Source organism: Phoxinus phoxinus (assembly GCF_949152265.1).
Source record: "Phoxinus phoxinus genome assembly, chromosome: 12".
NCBI lineage: Eukaryota > Metazoa > Chordata > Actinopteri > Cypriniformes > Leuciscidae > Phoxinus > Phoxinus phoxinus.
In genome coordinates this window covers 14,778,316-14,790,356 of record NC_136887.1, presented here as the reverse complement: position 1 = coordinate 14,790,356, position 12,041 = coordinate 14,778,316, and the positions used below count along the sequence as shown (strand labels likewise).

Here is a 12,041-nt window from a genome sequence, read left to right as displayed (position 1 = left end):
TAAATAATATTTCACAATCAAGAAAATATCTGGAAAATGAATAGTAAGCTGTAGGGGTTATAGCCTAACATTAGAATCTAAAATATGTGAAAACTTAAGCTCATTACACCCTGTTCAAATAATGATTTGTGTCTTATTTGCTCATATTAATATTCTAGCTGGCATATTTTGTACTTTCACTCCCATATGGACCCCATTGAAAACAAGATGGCCTATCTCAAGGGGCTGTCCTTAATGAAGTAGAAATTGCAACGTTACAACTCAGTGTGGTCTTAACGAGGGTCCACGGCTCAGCTTTTATCAATGTCTGTGATTGCTGGCTGGTCTATTTATGAAGGCTTGTTAACAAATATCCTACAAACACAGAAAATGGAGAAAAAAAGGAGGACATCTCTCCTGCCTCTGTTGGCCATTTTGTGCAGCTGCTTAGGGGAACTCCTAAGCCACTAAAAGTCCTCTTCCCTGCTCTTAGCAGATCTCGCCTTAGGAGCCCTTTTAAGCGCTAGGAATCTTGAGGAATAGCTTTTATATTAACTGGGATTTTCGTGTCACTTTTAGGGGAAATTCTAAGAAAACGTCATGACTCTGAGAATTTTCTTAGAATTTGGCCGCTAGGAGCCACTTTTTGCACAAAAAATCTTTAGGGATACGGGCCCAGGTCTTTTAGGACTCCCATTCAGTGTATATTCTATGATTGACTTTTCTATGCAAAGCGTTACCTGATACAACCACAAAACAACTTGACAGTTTGAACATCTGAAACGCAATTTGGGCTGTCAGGTTCACGTGACCTCCGCAGGGCTCTACTCGCTTTGATTTGTTGACCTGCTCCCATTTCTTCTCTAACACCTATCAAGTGTGTCTAAGAGGGGTAAAAAATGTGTGTATTATGAAGTATGAAGTAAGAGCAAGGCAATATGTTCTCTGTGCTTGATCAGATTTGGGCAGGTGAACATAAGGTGATATAGTTTTGTGTGCATTTACATTTAATGAACATGAGCCACTGGGCCAATGGATCACAGTATGATAATTCATAGTGAATAATGTCTCCTAAATTACAACTAACCTCACAATCTGAGGACTAAGCTGTCAGATCTCATAGGACGTTGTAAATGTCAGTTACGGAAAAATATTTGAGGACATGTTCTGATGAAAGCACATTAACCTTAAAATACCCGTAAACTTCTATGGAGATCAAGCATTTATAACTGACAAAACAAGACTTGTCATTCTGCCCTCAGGGTCCCTGCTTTATAACCAGCTCTTCAAGATTATTGCTTTTAGAGGTGTCAGTGGAAACTTCCACCCAGATTCTTTGTAACAGATTTTGTAACCTATATATGAAGATTGTCTGCCCTTCCTGTTAGAAGTCTTTTAAAGGGATAGTTCACCCAAAAATTATGTCATCCTTTAATCACCCTTGTCTTTCCAGAACGCATGACTTTCTTCTGAAAAAAGAAGGTAACACTTTAGAATTGTGTTCCGTCATCATGAATGAATAACTACACAGGAACAAATGAGTAACGCACTAACACTCTAGTAACTATTAACTGACAAAAAAAACTCTGATTAACAAATTAGTAAGTAGTGCTTAGTTAAATGAGATTGTCCAATCAATAACTACTGTGATGGGTATAGGTTAGGGGTAGAGTTAGTGCAAGGGGATAGAAGATACAATTTGTACAGTATAAAAACCATTACGTCTATGGAAAGTCCCCATAAAACATGGAAACCCGTGTGTGTGTGTGTGTGTGTGTGTGTGTGTGTGTGTGTGTGTGTGTGTGTGTGTGTGTGGTGTTATTTTATTTTAGTCGATACTGTCGCAGCAACCTATAGCCGCGGAGAGACTAAGCAGCGAGAAAGGTCCGTGACGCGTTTCCATCCATGTTTCATAATCCGTTAACCTTTATTGGCATGATGTAACAGTCCACGGCAGAAACAATTGATCATTACAAACATAAAAACGTACAAACGGTCAACAGAAAGTGAGCACTCCTCGCCACTCACCCCCCCTCTACACAATCACAACAAACAGGAAATACTACCAGGTAAATATCCACCTATACCCACGTGACCAAACCACCTGGTAACGTGCACGCAAAATACATAATAAAAGACAGACAGTTTCTGCACCTACATTCCAGCCCCTGATTATTATGCAATAGACCAGTAATAATCACAGACAATAAAATACGAACAATAAACATACATTACATAATTGTTATACATGATTTTTTTTCTCCCTTTTTTTTTCTTTCTTTTTTTTTTTTTACAAAAGGCTTAAGAAAATATAAAAATATGTATGTGTGTGAATGTCCAGATCATTCAAGTGTTCATTTAGTTCATTCTTGTAGCTGAGTAAAGTTAATGTTCAAGTCCAGTCTAGGTCAGTAAAGTCAGTCGTCAGTAGTTCGATCAAGTCTAAGTCAAAGTTGAGTCAAAAAGGGTCAGTTGAGAGCTCTCAAGTGTCAGTCATAGTTAGTCTTTAAATTCCTCAGCTTCAAGAAGACGACAGATTTTTGTGATCGGCCTGGTCAAGCAGGTACTCATAGTCTTGATCTTAACTTGCCGTATGAATCCTTTTTTGTCCTTTATTGTGTGAATAATCTTGCCCATAAGCCAAGAACTTCTAGGTGCGTTTTCGTCCACTATCAATACAACATCTCCCAACTGATGGTTTCGTGTCTTTACCATCCACTTTTGCCGTTCTTGTAGTAGAGGTAGATATTCGCCAATCCATCTTTTCCAAAATTGGTCAGCCAAGTACTGAATTTGACGCCATCTTCGACGGGAATACAAATCTTCCTTCTCGAATAATCCCGGTGGTAATGCAAGCTTTGTTTTTAGAAGGAGAAGATGATTAGGTGTTAAAGCTTCCAAGTCATCAGGATCCAAAGATGATCTGGTTATGGGTCGGTTGTTAAGTATGGACTCTACTTCACACAAGAAAGTATGAAGACCTTCTTCATCCAAACTTTGCCCTCGTAGAATGGAATTCAATGTTTTCTTTATTGATCTGATGAGCCTTTCCCAGATCCCTCCGTGGTGTGAACCGGCAGGAGGATTGAAAGTCCATTTTATCTTCTTTTGTAGAAGAACATCGTTTATCTGATTGTGGTTCCAATTTTGCATCGCCTCATATAGTACACGCTCAGCCCCAACAAAGTTTGTTCCATTATCTGAACGTATTTCAGCCACTTGTCCTCGTCGAGCGATAAAACGTCTAAGTGCATGAATGAATGAGTCGGTGTCCAGCGATGAGACCATTTCAATGTGAACAGCTCTAATGGCCAGGCAGGTGAAAATGACTCCATAGCGCTTTAGAGTGGTTCTTCCTCGCTTTACCTCAAAAGGGCCGAAACAATCCAGTCCGACATGGGTAAAGGGTGGTTTGTCGGGTGAGACTCGATCGTGAGGCAAATCAGCCATCTGTTGATGACCTGCAATTGCGTTGAACCTTTTACACACTACACATTTTGACAGACATGTTCTTATGGCTACGCTAGCTCCAGGGATCCAAAATCGCTGTCGAAGAGTCGCCAACATGAAGTTCCGTCCACCATGCCCCACTTCTTCATGAATATGTCGCAGGATTAGGTCAGAAATGTGTATGTCTTTGGCCAATATAATTGGGTGTTTGGAGTCTTCAGGGATCAATGCGTTATCAAGGCGTCCACCAACCCTGATAATATCAGACTGAAGAATTGGATTTAGACTATAAAGAGGACTATTCCGCTTGACTACTCCACACTTTCGTAGACTCTTTAGTTCCTCCGGAAATCTCTTTCTTTGAGAAAGTCGGATAATTTCCATTTCGGCCTTTTCCAATTCTCCCAACGAAAGTAAATCCTCATGCACAGTAGATTCAAATTTCTGCATCTCCTGATTAATAGTCATCTCTTGTTGATATGGATCTGTATCAGAGCAGACAAAAGCGGCCTGCAGTCGTTTCCTTTCCTTACTACGGTCCATCAAGATTCGTTTCAAACGAAGGATCCATGCTACGGCTTTCTTTAGTCGGATCCAAGAGGAAAAGTAGTCAAAGAGACGCGATATGGAGTCAGAATTTTCGTTGACTTTTATTGTGTTTACCAGAACACTCCTTTTAATCTCAGGATCGTGAGATAATATTACGTCCTTATAGGTGGGGTCCATCGGCCACTCTTCTTGTGACCGAACAAGAAATGTGGGACCAGAAATCCACGTCTCGTTCTTCAAGAATAAGTCCACCTTCACTCCTCTAGATACCAGATCTGCTGGATTGCTTGACGTATTCACGTACCTCCACTGTCCTACATCAGAAACCTCCAGGATTTCGGACACTCTATTAGCCACAAAGCACTTAAACCTTGAGGTCCTATTACGAAGGTATTTGAGTACTGAAGTGCTATCAGTCCAAAAAACTGAATTCTGGAAGGGCATCTTGAGTTCTTTCGTCCAGATCTTGTCGATACGGCTTGCAAGCGTGGCAGCTGTAAGTTCCAGGCGAGGGATTGTAATGGATCTTAATGGTGTAACCCTTGCCTTGCTCGCCAGAAGAGTAGAATGTGCCAGTTGTTGGTCATTATGGAGCAGCAGATAGGATACCACGCCATATCCTTGCTCGCTTGCATCTGAGAAGTGATGCATTTGAGCGGAAGTTACTTCTCCGAACCCATCAGGCTTCAAACATCTTCTGACCTCAAAACACTCCAAGCGATGCAGATCATCCAGCCAGTTCATCCAACGTTGAACATACACTGAAGGAATTACATTGTCCCACCCTATACCCTCTCTGCACAGATCTTGCAGTATCCTCTTTGCAGACAGAATCACAGGTGACAAAAACCCCAGAGGGTCGTAGATGGAACTAACCACTGAGAGAATTCCTCTCCTTGTAAGAGGTCTATCCTTTACTACCACTTTGAATTGAAAGGCATCTGATTCAGCACACCATTGCACTCCTAGTGCTCTTTCCAGTGGCAAAGTGTCACGATCCAAGTCCAAATCCTTTACCTTTTTCTCTCGGTCAATCTCAGGTACAGCACCCAAAACAGCACGGCTGTTGCTAGTCCATTTCGTTAAACGAAATCCTCCTTTAGCACACATACTAGTAAGATCCTTGTACAGCTGCACAGCATCTGATTCGGAAGGTACAGAAATAAGGCAGTCATCCACATAGAAATTATTGAAAACAACATCCATTGTCTTGGGGTCAAATAGCTCCTTTTGATCCATTGCACATTTCCTCAGTGCAAAACTCGAGCAACTTGGTGATGATGTGGCTCCGAATAAATGAACCACCATTCTGTATTCCTCCAGACTGCTGTTTACATTACCTTCTGGCCACCACAGGAATCTCAAGAGATCACAGTCTTCTGAGTGAACTCTGATTTGATGGAACATGGATTCGATGTCGGCCATCAGGGCAACAGATTCCAGTCTAAATCGTACAAGTACACTCACTAGTGAGCTGGTTAAGTCTGGGCCTTGCAGAAGCTTGTTATTCAGCGATGTACCCTGATAAGAAGCTGCACAATCAAACACAACCCTGATCTTGTGTTTCTTAAGATGATATACGCCATGATGGGGTAAATACCACAGACGTCCGTCACGTCTCTCCAGTTCGGCCACAGGTACTCTTTCTGCATAACCCTTATGGATGACGTCCTCCATAAAGGTGGTGTAATCTGCATGAAAGGAAGAATTCACTTTGAACCTTTTTTGAAGAGTTAATGCACGTTGTTCTGCAATCCTCCTGTTCATAGGCATGACCACTTGAGCATTTCTGAATGGTAGACCGATATAGTAATGACCATTACTCAGTCTTGCCGAATGAGACACAAAGTTCATAAACTGCTGATCTTCTTTCGACGTTCCTACCATTTCTTCGTGAGCAGTCTCTGGGAAATCTGCCTTAAATTGCTGCTTCCACAACTCTTCCAATTTCATTACTGCAATCCTATTCGCAGTCACAGGGAGTTGGTCGACAGCATCATCGGCTCCATTCATACGAACTCCTTTAAGAGGTCCGTTAACAGTCCATCCGAACGTGGTCCTTACAGCATATGGGCCGTTATTTTGACTACGAATGATCTCCCAAGGCTCCAATGCTTCTGGAACATTAGCTCCAATCAAAAGCTCAATGCCCGCATTAATCATAGGTAGGCAGATATGACTCAGATAAGGCCAACGTTCAAGATCTTTCTGTGAGGCGATGTTTGCTGTGGTCACAGGCATGGTCGTCTGTGTATACACTTCAGGCAATGCACAGTAATATTCTTGACTCAACCCAGATACCTCCAAATCCTTTAAAACGTAACTACCAACTGATTTATCTTGACTCATTGTTCTGAGAAGAATATTAACTCTCTTTCCAGGGAGGTTGAGCTTATTCATCAAACTTTCCGTACAGAAAGAAGCAGAACTTCCAGAATCAAGAAAAGCATAAGTCATCACCACACTGTTTCCCTTTTTTGATTTAACATATACTGGAACGATAGGTAACGCACAGCTATCATTACCAGCCCCAGTAAGACCACTGGTTTGGAGAGAGACCATCGCACTGGCTACTGCTGACTTGGATTCGGCTTTCTTCTTGTCCAAAGTGTCTACCTTCTCGTGAGGATAAATGTGAAGAAGACTAGGGTGCTTCAGACTACATATGTTACAGATACTTCTCCGTTTGCAGTCCCTGCTGAGGTGTCCGGTATGCAAGCAGCCAAAGCAAATTCCTCTCGTCATCAAAAAGTTCATCTTTTCTCTGTGACACTTTCTGGTAAGTGTATTACAAGCATCCAGTGTGTGTTCACCACTACAGAAGAGACATATTCTGTTGGTTGATATCTTACGATGTTCTCTTATTTCAGGCATAGCAGATATAGTGGTTGCAAAACTGCTTCTGGGTTTTGGCTGAATTGCTCTGGTGTTCATTTTCCTATCTCCAGCAGGTAATGCATCCTGAATATTACCAAACACAGGATCAGATAGGATTTTTACTTGTCTCTCAATGAAGCCCACAATATCAGGAAAGGTGGTTTGATTGTGGCGTCGCTCCTTTAACTCATATGCAACGACTCTCCATCGGTCTTTGAGTTTATAAGGAAGTTTTGAGAGGATAACTTGCATGTTAGTGGTGAGATTCAGCTCATTCATATAATGAATGTCTTGCATAGCGTTACAACAACTCCTTAGGAAAAGACCATACTCTCGCAGGGACTTAGCATCTTCAGATTTTATAGCTTTCCATGAGAGGGCTTTTTCCATATAAGATGAAGCTATTTTTACCTCATTGCCAAAGTTCTCCTTAAGCAATTCCTTAGCCTTTAGGTAACCTTGAGAAGGAGTCATGAGCTGGCAACTTCTAACAAGTTCTTTTGGCTGTCCTCGTGTATATTGCTCCAGGAAGTGCAGACAATCTCCTGGGTTGTCTGCCTTCTTTTCCACCACTTCCTCAAATGTGCGCATGAACTCATGAAAGCGCAATGGATCTCCATCAAAGTACTGTATTTCTCTGGGAGGAAGTGAAGACAAATTATGCTGTTTAACCAATAAAGTAGCGATTTCATTTTGCTTAGCCATGAGCTGAAGCATGCTTGCGTGGCTCACATCGGCTTGAAAACTTGATCTTGAACCATGAGCATATCCAATATTCTGATTATCCAATGATGACATGTTAGGCAATGTAGATTGTGAAGGTTTCGTTTTAGATCTTGTTGATTGTTGTTGTACCGGCTGAGATAGAGAATAAGTTGAAATTCTTTGTGTGTTATCAACATGTGACGTACGCGTTACAGGCATGGGCTCTGATGCCGATGGCACACTAGCTGAAGGAACAAATGGTTCCGCCTCAGGATGAAGAGGTTCAAACACGATTCTCTCGACAGATGAATGAGATTCAGAATGCACGTCTTGATACACCTTTACTCTTGCCATTGACTCTGCTAGTTTAGTTTCCAGCTCCAGTTTTTCCCTCCTTCTCCTCAGCTGTTCCTCCTGTTCCTCTAAATCATGTTTTCTTTGCAGCATTTGTTGAGAAGCCAATAAAGCAGCCAGTTCTGCCTTAGCTTTAAGACGAGTGGAAGAAATGGAAGATCGGCTTGATCGAGATCCATGAGATACCACTCCAGATGATCTTTTACTGCTTATATTTGAAACACTGTCAGTTGGTTGAATTTCATTTTCAAGATTAGCAGAATCCATGCCAGCTTGTAGATTTGCATTAGGGAGCTGAGTATTGGATGTTGTGGACACCACTTCAACAGAGGGTGAAATATCGGATGCACGAACCGTTTGAGATGTTGCATCTACTTCTTCAACCCTAGGCTCGCAGGTATCAGGAAGAGCGGTGCGGGGATTACATTTCCCAGTTTCATTCATCCATTGTTGAACATCATCCACAAAGCCATTATAATACTTCGAAATTGCATCAAGCCATTCATTTTGTATATTTTGTTCCTCAAGAGGTAATAGAGGCAATACACTTTTATGTAGCACGGATGCATCATCCATAAGCAACTGTATTGATTCCAGCATTGAACACACTTGAGACGCATTTTCGTCACATTTCATCAGCTCTTTCATTGACACAATCACATTCTTCACTTTATTCACTTTGCTCTTGCGATCCCTTTGCAAGGCTTCAATTTTAGCCATCAGGGCTTTTGCCGTGGGCTTATGCTCTCGTTTGCTGCTATCAGCAGCGTGCACTATATCCCCAGAGTTCATTCTCAAACGCAACGGACAATGTGAGCGCAGTTTCAAACAGCGCGCTCACAGAGCCAAACAATGAATGAACGTAACAAGGCAGCACGCACGAGCCCATAATATGCAGGAGCAACACAAACCACTAACAGAGTTCAATCCAATGCCAATCCAGCGTAACGACAGCATGTTTCAAACAACAGCGATACGGCCACAATCCATTTAAACCGCTGACATACCTCCTCTGCCGTTTGTATGTGCGTCAATCGGCTCCGTCGATCCACTTCACGGTGCGCGTCCGCGACAACATGCGGTGTGCAGATACAACCGTGTCCAATTTGCGTCCATAGTCCACCAGCGGTAAGCTTTTCTGTTGACTTAATGTCGCAGCAACCTATAGCCGCGGAGAGACTAAGCAGCGAGAAAGGTCCGTGACGCGTTTCCATCCATGTTTCATAATCCGTTAACCTTTATTGGCATGATGTAACAGTCCACGGCAGAAACAATTGATCATTACAAACATAAAAACGTACAAACGGTCAACAGAAAGTGAGCACTCCTCGCCACTCACCCCCCCTCTACACAATCACAACAAACAGGAAATACTACCAGGTAAATATCCACCTATACCCACGTGACCAAACCACCTGGTAACGTGCACGCAAAATACATAATAAAAGACAGACAGTTTCTGCACCTACAGATACAATAAGTAAATCAATACAGCATAACTTGGTGAGTAAATGATGACAGAATTGTAATTTATTGAGTGAACTATCCTTTAATTTCTCTGTATGTTGACATGATTCTTGGCAAGTTGTTTCCGAGTTATATTCACACCTGAGTGATTTTTCAGCATTAATAATTTGATTGATGTGTGTAGACATGTAGGTGGAGTAAATTTGAACATGGGAGTGTCATTGTTGTTTGAAAGATCTTAAGTATGTATACCAAGTAGGTTATACTAAGGTCCAATTCAAAATTTTGCTTACAAAATTAATAACAACAATATTAACCACAAATGGTAGTTGTAAGTTATAAGAGAATGCATTGTACCTGCCGCCAAATCGAACAAAAATAACAAATTTATTTTTTTGTCATGAACAAAAGTCGCACATGAAATAAAATGACTGAGCACTTTCTATTTGGACCATTTTTGGACTGTACATCGACAATATATTTGTAGGCCTAATGTCTTTATTTATCCATCAATTTTATATTGTAAGAAGTGTTAGTCTTAAAAATAGACTTTTTAAATATCCTTAATATGTAAATGACAAAATGCATGTTGGTTAATGTAGCAGGCTGTGCAAGAAAAAAAACCACCACAATTACCAAACTAGTCCCAAAAAGGTATCATACTGTATTTTAATCTTTCATAATAATATATTTTATAATTAGTATTTAAATGAATATAAATATACTTTTATATTTATGTTATTTACATTGTAGATTTACACTATATTGCCAATATAATGTAATATTGTACAATAAATACAACTTTAATGACACCCCATTCTTAATCTGTAGGGTTTAATATGAAGTTGGCCCACCCTTTGCAGCTATAACAGCTTCAACTCTTCTGAGAAGGCTTTCCACAAGGTTTAGGAGTGTGTTTATGGGAATTTTTCACCCTTGGGGAGCATTAAATTGTCCAAAATGTCTTGGTTTGCTGAAGCATTAAGAGTTCCTTTCACTGGAACTAAGGGGCCATGCCCAACTTCTGAAAAACAACCCCACACCAACACCATAATCCCTCCTCCACTTGGCACAGTAAAGTTTCAATGTAAATTGCCAACATAAGAATTTCTTTACACAAATTTTATTATAGAGTTAAATTAGAGTGAAAACCACTTTACACCACTGCATCCGACGCTTTGCATTGCACTTGGTAAAGGCTTGGATGCAGCTGCTCGGCTATGGAAACCCATTCCATGAAGCTCTCCACACACTGTTCTTGAGCTAATCTGAAGGCCACGCGAAGTTTGGAGGTCTGTAGCTATTGATTCTGCAGAAAGTTGGTGACTTCTGCGGAGTGTGCACCTCAGCATGCGCTGACCCCGCTCTGTGATTTTACGTGGCCTACCACTTCATGACAGAGTTGCTGTTGTTCCCAATTGCTTCCACTTTGTTATAATATTACTAACAGTTGACCGTGGAATATTTAGTAGTGAGGAAATTTCACGAATGGACTCATTGCACAGGTGGCGGTCTACTATCACAGTACCACCCTTGAATTCACTGAGCTCCTGAGAGCGACCCATTCTTTCACAAATGTTTGTAGAAGCAGTCTGCATGCCTAGGTGCTTGATTTATACAACTGCCGTTGATCAGCCATGTTTTGATATGATGTTTTATTAACAAGGTTCGGGAGGAACACGTTCTAATGATCAAGCAATCAAGTCATTCCAACCAGCTGTCATCAATCAGTAATCAACAGGTCCACTCAATCAGCATGAGTAAAACCTACGCAGTCGACTCACTCATATTCCTCGACAGTTTTCAGAATCCCTCCACCACCCCATCTCCTCACACTTGCTTGGTTATCTTCCTAACCAGAGATACGGGGGGAGTACTCTGGGTTCGGACCCAAATATCCGAGCTTGGAGCCCCCCCCCCGGACAGCACGCCAAATACGCATAACCGTTTACTGATTATTCATAAGTGTGAACTTGTGAAATTAAACGTTTTCAGACATGCTCCATATTGGCGCCCTCTCACGTTTCATATGCTAATAAATCTTCAAAAGTGTTCCAAGCATTCATTAAAATCCTCACAATGATAGGCATGAGAGAAAGCGAGTTCTGTTTTCACAACAGGTGTTGAAAGGAACACAGTTATGTGCGTGTTTGCATGCGTATCTTTGTGCCATAGCTGGATTTGGAGGGGACTGTGAACCCAGATTGCCTTCCAGGCATAGCCATCTGGCCCTGCCACTGAAACCCACTCCAGTACATTTATCAGGCAAACACAAAGCACCTAATAAACTCCATACTATGGGATAATTAGCCAAGCGAGAACTCCAAATGAGAGCAAATTAATGTTAAAGAACTTCCATTGGTTGTACAGACACAGCAGGAGCAGACTGGTTGTTAGGACGTTGGCCGTGGCGGAGGCAGGAATGCTGCTGGAAAGGAGGAAGGCATAGTGTGAGGCGGCTTCGGCGAGGTGGGGGCAGCACAGCGCGTCACCTCTGTTTGTTAGTTTTGATGTATAGGCCTACGTTGAGTTCTCACTTTTTTTTCAACGCTTTACATCAGCACACAGGTCCCGTCATATTGTGAGTGGTGTCTATGATAGATGCCATCTGTCTTGCACATGCTGTCTTATTGTCATATCCGCAAGGATTTCCATCCAAA

The 12,041-nt window shown here is 41.6% G+C and overlaps 1 long non-coding RNA gene across 1 annotated transcript in view; it reads right to left on the bottom strand.

The window, feature by feature from the left end:
- The window catches only part of LOC307008701, a 76,969-nt gene that overhangs the window by 39,635 nt on the left and 25,293 nt on the right, over window positions 1-12,041 (bottom strand). The gene's annotated exons all lie outside the window — the stretch shown is intronic.